Genomic DNA, 14164 nt, shown 5'->3' on the forward strand with positions numbered 1-14164 from the left:
ATGCAGATGTGTTCCAGGATCTCCACCTAGAACAGCCATTCAAAAATCCCAGAGTAGAGCTAAACTTTGTGTGCATGTGAAGTATGATACACACACAAAACTACAGTATAGTTGAGAAATGATTGTGAAGATAAAACCATGCCTCGTGTACAAAACCCCACACATATAAAAATAATCATGTTCAACTTTACATAATTGTTCATAAAAATAGATTATTTAATATTAGATTTTTCTAAACACAATATGAAAGTAAAATTCTAAAAGTGTAATTATTTGTAATGCACAAGAGTGCTTTACATTAAAAAATTGTAGCTATATGCCCCTAAGCAAATCAATTAACTTCTCTGGTTGTGGTTTCCACTTCTGCAAAACCAGAGGATTGGATCAGCTGTTTCTCAGGTTTCTCTCAGGTTTCTCTCAGGTTCAGTACTTAATAATTCTGTGACTCATTTTATGTAATTCATCACACCTTAATTTATGAACTTCTAATTACATATTTGTGTGTAGGCTTTTCTTAAAATGGTTTCATACCATTTGTTATATTAATACTTGCTTAACATTTAAAGACAAATTAAAGATAGAGGAGAATGAACAAGAGACAGGAATAAGAAATAGTTCCTAAAGCCCAAGGTACTAAAAGACATAACAGGCAATACAATTTTGTGGGTATTTTGAAGACAAGGAAAGTCACTGTAAACTTTAGTTTCTATTTTGTGCCATATATGTTATGGCTGCTAGTTACTTAATCTCACAATAACTCTAAAATAGATATTAATGTCCAGTGTATACTGCTAAGTAAACTATGGCTCAGAAAAATCCAAATCCATTGAATTAGGAAGTAACACAGGTGAGGTCTTTGGGTTTGAGTGGTTCTTTACATGCTCTTACCAGATAATGATGCAGTCTTTGTTTATCAGGATGAAATAGCAAAAGAGAACTGTGCATAGAAGGGTTAAGTAGCACATGAAAGGTCTAGGCTCCTAAAGAGTTCCAAAATAATATCTTTTATCAGCATTTGAATTTTTGTTAAAAAATTCTTACCCAGAATAAATTGAAATAAAGTATGAAAGACCACATATGGTGCTAACAAAGACTTATGTATGCTGATGCTATACAGTGATATGATAATGCCAATCAGAGCAATAAAATATTTACTAAATAAATATGGATTGAAGTTTTGAGCAAAGGTCATCATTGTTTTTCTCGTAACACAGAACTACTTCCACGAGAATGATATGTGCATAAAATTTGCCCTCTACAAGAGATTACCTAAATAATTATTGTTATTTTGTAGAAGGTTTGTATTGCCCTTCAAGTCCCATAATGAATATTGAGGGCTTCCTGTTCAAATCTATGAAATAAAGGATAATTTATGCTTATTCATATAATAACTTAGAAGGTATCAAATATTTTTTACTGGATTGAAGCAATGGAATTGGCGAGAAGGGAGAATGAATCTATTTTTAAAAGAAGAAAAATGCAATTAAATCTTTTTGGGGTATAAGAATTTGCAGAACTATTATAAATAGAAGGGCCCATCTCAGCTTGATTACTTCAAAACAGCTTCCTGCAACCTCCCACCAAGTAGATGAGCAATTAGTATAATCACAGCAATAAGTCAAAGACACTTGCTGTTCAAACTTGTGTTGCAACTTTTCCTTTTGGCATTGCTCCTAGCCTCTTCTAGTTCCACACACAGACACAAATGCACATATTTAATAAAATTTTAGTTGGTAAAAGGCAAATACCTAGGTTTGACTTCTGTTTTTGTATCAAGGTTAAGTAAAGGACACTGAACAAGTGAAACTGTGCTGAACACAACAGTGGCCAAGGCAGAGATATTCTTATACCCCAAGCCGTTGTGCAGATGGAAGTCTGGCCAAAAAACCAGAAAGCATCAAGTCTGACTGTGAGTCAATCTGTCAGCACAAGTACAAGGTGACTCAGGAAAAGACTGCATTTTTGGGTTTTCTGGGAAATACTCAAGGGTTCTAGTACATTTATGTGTGTTGGATATTGTTGTCAGGAAAGGATACAAACGACTTCATAAATAGAAAGAATGAACTTTTAATAATTGATTCTCTGCTAAAAAACAAAGAGTAAGAGTAACCTAAGTGAATTCATTTTTTAAAGAAATTTTCAATAGGCAGATATTAGAATTAACTACCTGTATCTACACTTCAGTCTGAGATACTTCCATATTTGTAAATCTTATACTACTAAGTTGACTCGGTACACAATAAATTGTTTCTAAGAAGCAGCAGCACAGCAAAACAGGCTTTGCAATACCAGTTGTGTGACCTTTTAAACTATGTTTTTAGAGTGTCTAATTTTAAGGTTTGCTTTAGGTTTTATCTACAAATTTAATTCATTGTTACAAGTTGCCAAATTATTGGTTTGTCTGGATCTTCTATGTTAATAAGAATTTAAAGAAATGTTTAATGTTGTTGAATAATAGGAAGAAGAGAGAGCTTTATATCTTTGATTTTTCAGTCTTCCCGGTATGGCTAGGTATTTTAAATACCCAGCATATGTCTATTCCATTGCGTCAATTATGACAGCTTTGATTTTTCACTAGTTTGGGAGTTCTTCTATGGGTGTTTCCAAATGCATTCTTTCATTTTTCTCTAATTAAAAAAAATCACCAACTTATGGGGGAAAACGTCAAATTCAACTTTTTATGAAATTCTGCTGAAAGGCTACAGAAGGTATGCAGCAAAATACATTTAAAACATTTCAACTATTAAACGGCAACTAGTTTTTTTTTTTTTTTAATTGCAGATAAGCATTTTTTGAGGTCAGAAGGAATCTGACTTTTCTATTGAAATGTTATGTAGGAAGACCTGAACACACATAGATACTGAGGCTGAGTTCTCAGGGAATAGTATTCCATGTGCCCAAAAAACTTTGCTTACTGAACACATGATTTTAAGAAGAGAGATTATTAGTAACAGTGATAAGTATCAAGGCATGAGATCGAAATGGAAAAAGAGAAAGGACAGAAGATTGATTTCTAAGAATGTAAATTATCCTGAAACTGGATACATGGAAAGTTTAGAACAACAGGAAGAAAGGAGAAACTTTAGAGGCAGAAATTCAAGGTCAGAGGTTTTGAATCAGCTAGGAAAGACAATGGCAAACCTTAACTTTGTCTTTAAATATCACACAAGGAAAAGAACAGTACAAGTACTTAAATACACAATTTACCATAGATGCCATACCATGATGATACAGATGACTGAAAAATTGCAGTTGAAATATATCAATGTAAATATATTATTATTTGAAATATAAAGGCAAATACCTCATAATGTTGTGGAATTTGGCTTATTTTTAAAGAATAACACAGTTTTAAGTAATGTGCATATTATGGGCTGAGTTTTGTTCTCCCAAATTCATGTGTTGAAGTCCTAACCTTCAGTACCTCAGAATGTGACTGTATTTGAAGATAAGGTCTTTGATAAGATAAGGGGTAATTAAGTTAAAATAAGGTCTTTAGGGTGGAGATTAATCCAGTATGGCTGGTGTTCATAAGAAACAGAAAATTGGACACAGACATGGACAAAGAGCATGTGAAGACACAGGAAGAAGACGGCTAAGCACAAGCCCGGAAGAGAGCCCTCTGAAGACACCAATCCTGCCAACATCTTAATCTTGGACTTCCATCCTCCAGAACTTCAAGGAAATACATTTTAGTTGGTTAAGGCATCCACTCTATCCTGCTTTGTTACGGCAACCCCTAGATAACTAATGCAGTTGGACAGCATTTTATTCAAAGGAAATTAGAAGAGAGAAATTTCTACAGAACAGGAAACACTAATGATTCTTTTGAAAGATGTAAAGAACCTCTTAGATTTCATCTGGCCCAAGTGCCCTTGAGATCAAGTGGCTTCATGAGGGTCCAAATTTGTTTTTCCTCATTTTGGAAATGGTTAGTAATTACACAGAATGACATGCTGAGAAAAAACTGAAAAACCACAAGGCCTTTAGGTGAGGGTGAGTGTGGAGGGAAGGGGAGAGCTCTAAATGAAGCATATTCTATATTGATCAGTGATGCCTTCCTGGGTGAGGAGTAGTGATAGTGAGTGACCACACACATGCATGGGTTGACCCAGAATTATGTGGTGAATTTTTAATTCAAAAGTTTCTGTGTATGAATCCGTTTGTTCATGGGTCACTACTCTGGTCACCTTGGAATTATGGTTATTTCATGTAATCCCTCATACTTTATTTGACAAAATAGAAAAGTTTAGATATAAATAAAAACTATGGGCCGGGCGCGATGGCTCAAGCCTGTAATCCCAGCACTTTGGGAGGCTGAGACGGGCGGATCACGTGGTCAGGAGATCGAGACCATCCTGGCTAACACGGTGAAACCCCATCTCTACTAAAAAATACAGAAAACAAACAAACAAACAAACAAACAACTAGCGGGGCGAGGTGGCGGGCGACTGTAGTCCCAGCTACTCGGGGGGCTGAGGCAGGAGAATGGTGTAAACCCGGGAGGTGGAGCTTGCAGTGAGCTGAGATCCGGCCACTGCACTCCAGCCTGGGTGACAGAGCGAGACTCTGTCTCAAAACAAACAAACAAACAAACAAACAAACAGAAAAAACTATGAGACAAATTAAAAATATATAATGTGTTGAGTAGTACTTTTTTTGAGTGAGGCAGGGAAAGGCATCCTATAGTTACTGTGTTCTAGCAGGTAAACTCTTTCACAAGATGAGAAACTAGAGAAGGTTACTGTGATACTTAGATAGCACAGCTACTTAAGGAGTTGATATCCACATTTTCCAGATCTTACAGAGTTTTACAATTTTAATGAATAGCAAAATATGATGGTTATTACAGTAATCATCTTTTCTGGATGCTGAGGGAAGGAAGATAGTAGTATTTTTGCCTTACTTGCCTATTACCTCATATTACCTGCATTCTCAGAGGTTACAGGGCTCTTCCCCCTTGCTTTTGAAAATGTGATGCAAAGACATGGCATTCCTGCCAATTTTTTTTTTTTTTTTTTTTTTTTTTTCCGTTTTGATGTACTTTAGTGGCTGGAGTTAACGCTGCAATATTGAACCCCAAATGGCTTCAACTCTGTCATTGAGGAAGGACTGTAAATCTGAAAAGATCTTTCCCATTCCAGTCTGCTTGAGAGCGGCTCCTCCTCCCCTTGGGCAGGGAACCCAGAGAATCGGAAGCAGATCTTCTTGCTCTGGGGTCACTCTGTCAGCTTTGATGCTGACCAGCAAGGGATACTCAGCTACTGTTTTTTTTTTTTTTTTTTTTTTTGAGGGGAGGAAGGAAGCTGCATAACTTGATTAAGTATCAGTACATCATTTTTAAAGGGATGCTCTGTTTGATTCAGAACCATACTCCTTTCTAGGAACATGCTAATTATTGGCTAATCAATATTCTCAGTACCACCCTCGAAATCTCTACAATGTTAATGCTATTTTTAACATTGAATCTACAACAGGAGACCTATTATTCTGCTGAATATTCTGAAATTAGAGGCATAAAGATGACACAAAAAGCAATTCAGAGATGGATCAAGAAATATTATAAAATATCAGGGAGACTATTTCCATATATTCTCTATTGCATGTTATTTTTAATTTTTCAAATTTAGTTCCTTTGTTTTTGAAAACTAAGCTACCTATGTTTCATCCTTTTTAAGCATGTATTCTTTTCTATCTGAGGTTATTAGTCACAAACTAATCTTTTACATTAATTCATCAATATGACTTTTCTTCTGTGAATTTCACATCGGTTTGCCATGGCTCTTTGAAATAGTTACTCTTGTCCTCATTTTAGAGATGGTGATACTAAGACAGAAAATGGTAAGGTAATTTATTCATAGTTTCAGAGAACTCTATACCTTGTCAACTTCAAATTACAAATCATAGTGCACGCTGGAGCATATGTTGGGCTTCCCCTTGATTAATAGGGAGGAGGGTGGGCTTGATGACCTCTGCAGGAGGCTTCCAACTCTGTAATACTAGGATCTTAATTCTGATGAATGGTCCTGATGGTAACTAGAACCAAGCTATTCCCCCACCCTTTAGTTCAAAACTTAAGACAAAGCACACACTCACACAAAATATTTTTTCTCCCTGCTAATTCATAGGGGAAAATATCCATTTCTGCCAAGCATTGTTATATTCTTATTTAGTCATGAGTGTGGGTTGGTGAAAGGACCTATCTTATTTACACTGTTTTTTGGAAACTCTAGGGGGATTTTGAACTGGGGGAAGGACACAGCAGGAAGTTTGGGTCCAGCTCAGTGAATGACATGTTTGTACTGGACGATGTAGCAGTTTCTCCTAAGCTTACAATCTGGGTATCAGCTGACTACATTCACAAAATAAGCTGATGATATTTAGATTTTACCAAGACTAATTAAGTGAGATGCACATTTCCCAGTAGATCTCTGTGACTGAGGTGTGAATTTAATTTTTTTTTTTAATTAACAAAGTGATTTTGTGTAGTCTCTTTTGTCAAATTAGTTTTTATTTTCATTCCAATACCTTGATTCTTGGTTCATAGGAAAAGCAATAACCTCATTTGATTGTAATTAAATAAGGGGGAAAACATTTTACTTTTTCTTTATTATTGCTTCTGAACTCCGAAAGAAGGAAATGGCATGCTTTAAATAAGGACAGAAGATTCTCTGAGTGGAACTATGATAGCAGTTATTGTGTATCAGCTTTTCTTGAGCATTAAGATTTTTTTTAGAAGTATGTTTATCACCCTACACACCTTTCTGGAGGTTTAATGCAAACTTGGAGGAGCTGGTAGAGGTGTTGGGATTTGAACGAGGTTTCTGTTCCTTTACTTTTGCCTTAGTTTCTCTTGCTTATCTGACCAAAGTTTGGAATCTAGTCTCATCTTCATGTGTTTTGAAAATCTAACAAATCTAGAAGATGGTGTGAATGTGCATATATTTAAACACTTTGAAATTTTGTCAAGGACATGAAAGAAAGACATGTTTTCTAACAAAACAGAAAAAAACAAAAATAAGAACAGAATGCTTTTAACATTGCTTAAAGAACTACAGAACTATGGTGATAAAGTGAGTATGTCATAAAAGGTAGGCTATGCAGATCTATGTGTGATAATTGTGTACAATTCATTGATAGGGGTATGCTTTCTACTTGATCACATGTCCTCCTCCTAGATATCTTGCCTATAGGTACAGAAGTATCTATTATATGGGTTTAGGCTTATTCTGAGACATATTTCTCTTAATGTAAGCTGAAGCGGAGATAAACTATACTGGCAGATTCAAGTGACCTTTTCATCACAATGAGTTACTGAAGGATGGACTGTTAAGCTATGGAATATTGCTGAAACCAAGGTTGCTGTAATGCAGTTATACTTTCATAAGTCTGAATAGAAAAAAAGAGTCACATCATGGAAAAGAGAACTCAATAAAATATTGGACTTCCACACTTTTTCTGTGTACTATATGTTCTTAATAAATATTCTCATAAATACCTGCAAAGTTCATGTTTTTTTATTTTTTTATTTTTTATTTTCTTGCTTCCATTGTTCGACAGTCTTGGAGATATGTGATACCTTGCTTTAGGAGCTGTAGAGCTCTGACAGAAGACCCATATTATAATTCCTGCATAACTAAGAAAAAGAAACTGGACTATACCAATGAAAAAAAAGACTTAGAACCAGAAAGCTGACCTGAAAAGTCATAATTAATGTGTTGATATTTTCAGAAATTGAAATTTATTTGAAAGTTTCAAGTTTCTGGTACTTTATAGCAAAATATGGAAACTGACAAAAATATAAAGTGAAAGTTTTCCTAATGATAGCTCATTCTCCAAAAGTTTATTCTACAAAGATGAATGAAGACAAAATTGTAACTATCACAACCACCCTCTTATTTGATGTTCACTGAGAAAGGAGATTTTTTTTTCTCTTAAATTATCCCCAGATTGTAATAAATAATGTGTATTAACATGATTAATATTATTATTTATTGATAATTTTAATAACTTAAAATCCATCTTGTAGGTTTCAGTATTTTAAAATCTTTGTTTTAAAATTAAAAACCCAAGCCCATAGGAAAAGATACAAATTTTAACAGATTTTATCTGGCATATAAAAGGCATGGCCACAGTTTGGCTAACTTAGACAAATATGTCCATCTGGACATTGTAAGTGATTTGGTAGAAATATAGGCATTACACATGTGGATGCCTATATTTATATAGTATAAGATACTATGTAAATATAGTATATAGTATCTTATATAGTATAAGATACTATATAAATATAGTATATGGTATATAGTATCTTATATAAATATATAAGATAGTATAAGATACTATCTTATATAGTATCACTGGTAAAACCTTTAAAGATTAGTTTGAGCAGCAAAACCTTATGAGAATATGAAGCTACCACCTTAATAGCATTCATTATGTTTAGTTTTAATAAAGAAATAGCTTTATTTTGGTGTAAGAAGTATAGGAAATCAAGTTGAATTTGTGTCACATTGTACTGAGTAGGTTGGGCATAGGACATATAGGACCTAAGGTTTTTAGTGTAAGTCAATGTTTCAGTTGAATATAAGTAATTAATCAGTATCTAATGTGGTTTGGGGGCCACAGGGTAACTTAGTTTTCATATCCTAAACAAACCTACATTTTTAGTTGCTTTCAGACAATAGGGAAATGCTTCAAAGAAATGACCAACTACGTAGTTCAGATGTGCAAGATCTTACCAGTTATTATAAAAAGAAGCCTCAAATGCTGTTAACTTGCATATGGATATCCAGATTTATGCCATAAAGTAGGAAACACTTCTAATATTGCGTATAAAACTTAAGAAATGGTTTAATTTTAAACACATAAATCATAATCTAACAATATGCACATTATGTGAAAATGTCATCTAACTCTTTGCCTTTCAAGTTCGTATAATATTATAGAAAACTCAGATATTTTCTTTATCTTTCTTTTTTAAAAAACAGATTCATTACCCTGTAGGTTTCAGTTAGTTAATATTGAACAGGGATTCAGGGAAGTATTCTTTTTTAAATTATTGAAGAGATCTGAATATGTTTATAAACAGAGACACATATCCCAGTGGATGAATAATGAAACCAAAAACTGAGGAAATCTGTTCACAGTCCTGGAGGAGCTGAACAATGGAGACAGGGGAATTGGATGTTAAAATTATATCATCTGCAAGTGGGTGAAGAATTTGATCTTTCAAAGCTGTGAGCACATTGCTTCTCTAATATGATCCTGAACATGCCCAATTATCCTATTATTTGTGATGTTTATAGATATATATAATTGGTGAGATGCATTTCTGACTCTGAAATAGCTTTAAATACTGATTATTTTATTTTATTGATACCTAACATTTTATATATTTGTGGGGTACATGTGAGTATTTGTTGATATGTTATTATTTGTGCTTACTTTTATACATGACTTTTCTCTTTTCACATTGGCTCCAGGAGAATTATAAATTAGCAAGAAAACAAAGAGCAAGTTTTTGTCATTGGTTGGCTGGTGGTTGTTTTTTTTTTTTCCTTTTGTTTTCAAGCTTCCAAAGAGGATCTTGAAGCATTCATCAGAAATAATTGGAGGTGGCTGGGCATGGTGGCTCACGCCTGTAATCCCAGCACTTTGGGAGGCTGAGGTGGATGGATCACTTGAGGCCAGGAATTCAAGACAAGCCTGGCCAACATGGCAAAACCCCGTTTCCACTAAAAATACGAAAATTAGCTGGCGTGGTAGTGAGCTCCTGTAGTCCCAGCTACTAGGAGGCTGAGGCAGGAGAATTACTTGAACCCGGGAGACGGAGGTTGCAGTGAGCTGAGATCCCACCACTGCACTCCAGCCCGAGTGACAGAACCAGATTTTGTCTCAAAAAAAAAAAAAAAGAAAAAGAAAAAGAAAAGAAAAAAAAGAGAAATAATAATTAGACGTGTAGGAGAGCAATGTCTTAATTGACAGGCTGTGGAGCAGCTATTACTGCTAGAAGCAAAAACAATGAGGGAATGGAGCCAATGCCTCAGACCACCTACTGACCACCAGGTGAGCACCATGTCACAGCAGGGCTGGGGATTCGCGCTGGCTCTTCTCTTTAGAGCTGAGAAGGTTGCCCAGTGGGAGCTCCTTGACTATTGCTTGTTGGTCATCCTAAAATGTTGATGGCTGCTGTGTCCCAAGATATTCTCAGCCCTGTTTGTATATTTCTCTTTCCATTGTGTAGCCTAGAACACTTACCAGTTCCCCTGAGTTCTCAAGTGGGGTTCAAGATGAGCCGAGATGAGCACTTGTCCTTCAAGAGATTGGAAAGCAGTGACGTCTCAGCTGTTTTACACAATTAGACACTGGGGATGCATTCAGTGCTTTTTGGAAAGGAAACATAAAGATGGCAAGATTTCATGCTTAGGTAGCAAACTACAATTTCCAAAGCCTTTTTATACCTTCAGTATTAAATTCAGTGTTCTAATTATGGTAAATGGCACCACCAAGGTTATAGCCTGACTTTTTGAGGCTTGAAATGTATACCATGTGACAGCTTTTGTTAGGAAAAATAATTAAAAGATATAAATTCAAAATTAGGTTGCCATATAACTATTTCTTTTTTCTTTTTTTTTTTTTTCCTTTTTTTTTGAGACAGTCTCACTGCATCACCCAGGCTGGAATGCAGTGGGGAGACCTCAGCTCACTGCAACCTCCATCTCCCAGGTTCAAGCAATTCTCCTGCCTCAGCCTCCCAAGTAGCTGGGATTCAAGGTGCCCACCACCATGCCTGTCTAATTTTTTGTGTGTGTGTTTTTAGTAGAGATGGGGTTTTGTCACGTTGGCCAGCCTGGTCTTGAACTCTCGACCTCAGGTGATCCACCTGCCTCGGCCTCCCAAAGTGCTGGGATTACAGGCGTGAGCCACCATGCCCGGCCTAACTATTTCTTTAAAATGAGACATCACAATAATAAATTACAAAATTTTAAAAGGTGAAGAACTGCAAAATCAGAAAATCCAGAAAATAACATAATATTTGAAAGAATCAAGTGCTTCAACCATGTCTGTACAATTTTTTTTCCTATTTTTGGTCACACATTTATGGTCACTTCTCCGTATTACACAATTTATAATATTTTCTATAGAAACAATAAAATGATATTCATTCTTGTCTCTAGCATAATCCTTTCTTTAAAAAATTAACCATAAAAATAAACTAAAATAAAATTTAAATACCTGACAGTTTAGAAAGTTTACTTTAGCTTCAGAGTAGTCATTGACGATGTCATAAAAATTTTCAAAATTGTTGTCATATTTAGAAGCTGTGGGTTTCATAGAAAAAATATCTACGAAGTGTTTGTTGAGCATGATCCTTCTCAAATATACTTACTTTATGTTCTTTTCATATAGGTTTGTGCCCAAGAAGCACACATTTCTGGTAAATTTCATTGTGTATAAGTCTCATACAAATTACATGGCAAATGGATAATTTGTATTTTTTAATAACTTCCATTTTGATCAATTATTGATAAGAACCTATCCTTCACTTAGAATTTTACACAGCTAATTCTGGGAAGAATATTCCTCATAGTTTTTCTGGCCCTGTACATTTCTGTATTGTTTTTCATCCAATGCTCACATACTTTGGGTGCCAGTCATCATAGGACAGATTCATTTTGTTGTAGCATTTCTGGCCCTGTACGTTGATGTCATGATGCCAGGACAGTCAGCACAATGGGAGGCATGACTATTCCTGTAGCCTAGTCCCACACATGGAGAGAAAGCAACAACCTAACCATATATTAAAGAGACTACAGACCACATTAATACACTCTACTGAAATCAAACTAAATTATCCTATACAAGTTATCTACAGCTACGCAAGAAAAAAAAGTCCCACATTATTAAAACAGTAGACATTTTATTGCTTATAGTTTTGTGGCTCAGTGGGGATGACTTGTCTCTACTCCATGTGATGTCAGCTGACGTGACTTGATTAGGTCTAAGAGATTGCTTCATTCTCAATAAACGGGGCTTTGCTGTTACTGTCAAACTGGGGCAATGTGGTTCTCTTCCATGTGACTTCACTCTCCATATGGTAGTCCGTTCACTATGATCGTTTTCTCCACACATTCTCGGTCTCCCCAGGCTAGCCTGGACCTCTTTTTGTGAAGACTGGATTCCAATACTCAAAGTAGAAGTATATGTTTTCTCCAAACAGGGCTTTAAGACTTCACTTCTGCAACATTCTATTGATGAAAGCAAGTCACAAGACCAGACTGGTTCAAGGGGTGCAGAAATAGACCCTACTTCTTGACAGAGGGAGCAGTAGAGTTACATTGCAAAGGGATCTGGACAAAAAAAGGAGTGATTTATTAGGAACCATGTTTAACAATTTACCGCAATCCCCAGCGCAACTCCCTGTTAGCTGGATCCAGAAATATCTACAACTACTGCAATGCCATTTGACCTTAGGGGTGATGTGACCCAGGGTAAAGAGACGGTAGTCCGAACCCATCAGTTTAGTTTTGGAAGGTATAAAAAATATGTAACAACATGAATGCACTTTTAGGGTCAGACAAGAGTCTTGGAAAGAGTCTGTAAAAGGGAGGAGTCCTGAGGCCTAAGCGTCATGAGTGTCAATGCTTACCTGTATCTAGGCACTGGCAATCCCCCTTTTTGATAAGGCCAAGATTGATTGTTTTCCTTTCCTACCTACTCCATATCTAATTGATGTGCAAACACTGTTAATACAAAAAACCCCTAAATTCAACAATTTGTGAAGAATTTTTACACTAACATGTTAGTTCAAAAACTCAACATTGCTTGCTAAGACTATTGCAATAAACTCCTCTATGATCCTAATTTGATTCTTGCTCCTCTTATTTTTTACACAGTCATCAGAGTAAATCTTTTCAAAAGTAAATTGGATTTTATGACTTTTCTGCTTCGAATTAGTTTCATGTATACATTAAAGTATATTTCCAAACTATTCTATGCCGAACTGTCACTGGCCACCTCCAGAATGTGATTTTCAACCATTTTCTCTGTTTTGCTCTCTATCTCCCTCTCTCTCTGCTCTGGTTTTATTATTTTTAACCACTGCTAGAATATAAGATCCTTAAGAACAAAGAATTTTGTCTATCAGCTTATTCCCTGGTCCTAACCTAGCACAAGGTAGTGGCACAATAAGCATTTATTAAATAAGTAGATATTATATAATTAAAATTTAGCAACAAATTCTATATGTATGATCATTCAATTTGAGTGAAAAAGTTCTGATGAAATAATCAAAATCACCTTAAGCATACGAAAGAGTTAAGGCCCAGACATTATTCTGCTGCTGTCTCTGCTAAACACATGCCAACACGTTAAGGCTTATTTCAGTGAGAGATTAACTTAACCCAGATTCTTACTATTATAAAAGAGTACCATGAACCCGTGGAAGTTGGCTTTATTTCTGAATCTGTTTTCTCTTTTAATTAATAGCAAAACGTTTACAAAGGAATAATTAATAGGCACTTACCCTTGGCATAGCATGCTGGAACATGTGGTCATTCATGCTAGGGAGCATTTAGGCATGATTTCTACATCAACCCCACTGTTCTCTCTCCAGAGTTGAAGCTATGAGACAATTCAAAAATAATATGGTAGTCAATTCTGTTTTCTCAGACAGCTCTCACTCACAAACGGATGAGTGACTCTTTATTAAGTTCCAGAAAATAAATCACAGACTATCTTTTAAGAAGTCAGAGTCATGTTTTTACTTGCTGATGAGGCAGAGGACTTGGAAATACATCCTCAGCATCAAGTAACGACAGACCTTCCATATCTTATTGTGTTGGGCACCACATGGTTAAGCTTTTTACTGCCTTAATTTGGTTTTGCGAAGGCCATTTCTAAGTAGAGTTCTGAGGATATGTATGGAAGAAAGGAGAGACGAGTGGGAACAAAGCAGAGCTAACATAAAGACTACCATATCATAAGCATCCTGGTTAGAGACAGTGTTGATTATGCTCAATGTCACTTTTTCTCCCTGTAGGATATGGACAGTGAAGTTTCTCAGCTATCCTGGGGAGCCAGAGCATAAATTGAAACGAGCTGCCTCAGGCTCCAGGCAGGGGAAGAAAAACAAGAACCAATTCCTTTGCCTTGAAAAAGA

General features: G+C 35.7%; 1 long non-coding RNA gene across 1 annotated transcript in view; it reads left to right on the top strand.

Annotated features, from left to right (window-relative positions):
• The window catches only part of LOC140713252 (uncharacterized), a 119920-nt gene extending 107056 nt beyond the window's left edge, over window positions 1-12864 (top strand). The window contains exon 2 of the long non-coding RNA XR_012095145.1: window positions 12151-12864. This is a non-coding gene — a long non-coding RNA (uncharacterized lncRNA). The remainder of the gene's footprint in view (window positions 1-12150) is intronic.
• Window positions 12865-14164: the final 1300 nt, after the last annotated feature.

The sequence above is a fragment of the Chlorocebus sabaeus genome, chromosome 13 (genome assembly GCF_047675955.1).
Source record: "Chlorocebus sabaeus isolate Y175 chromosome 13, mChlSab1.0.hap1, whole genome shotgun sequence".
Taxonomy (NCBI): domain Eukaryota; kingdom Metazoa; phylum Chordata; class Mammalia; order Primates; family Cercopithecidae; genus Chlorocebus; species Chlorocebus sabaeus.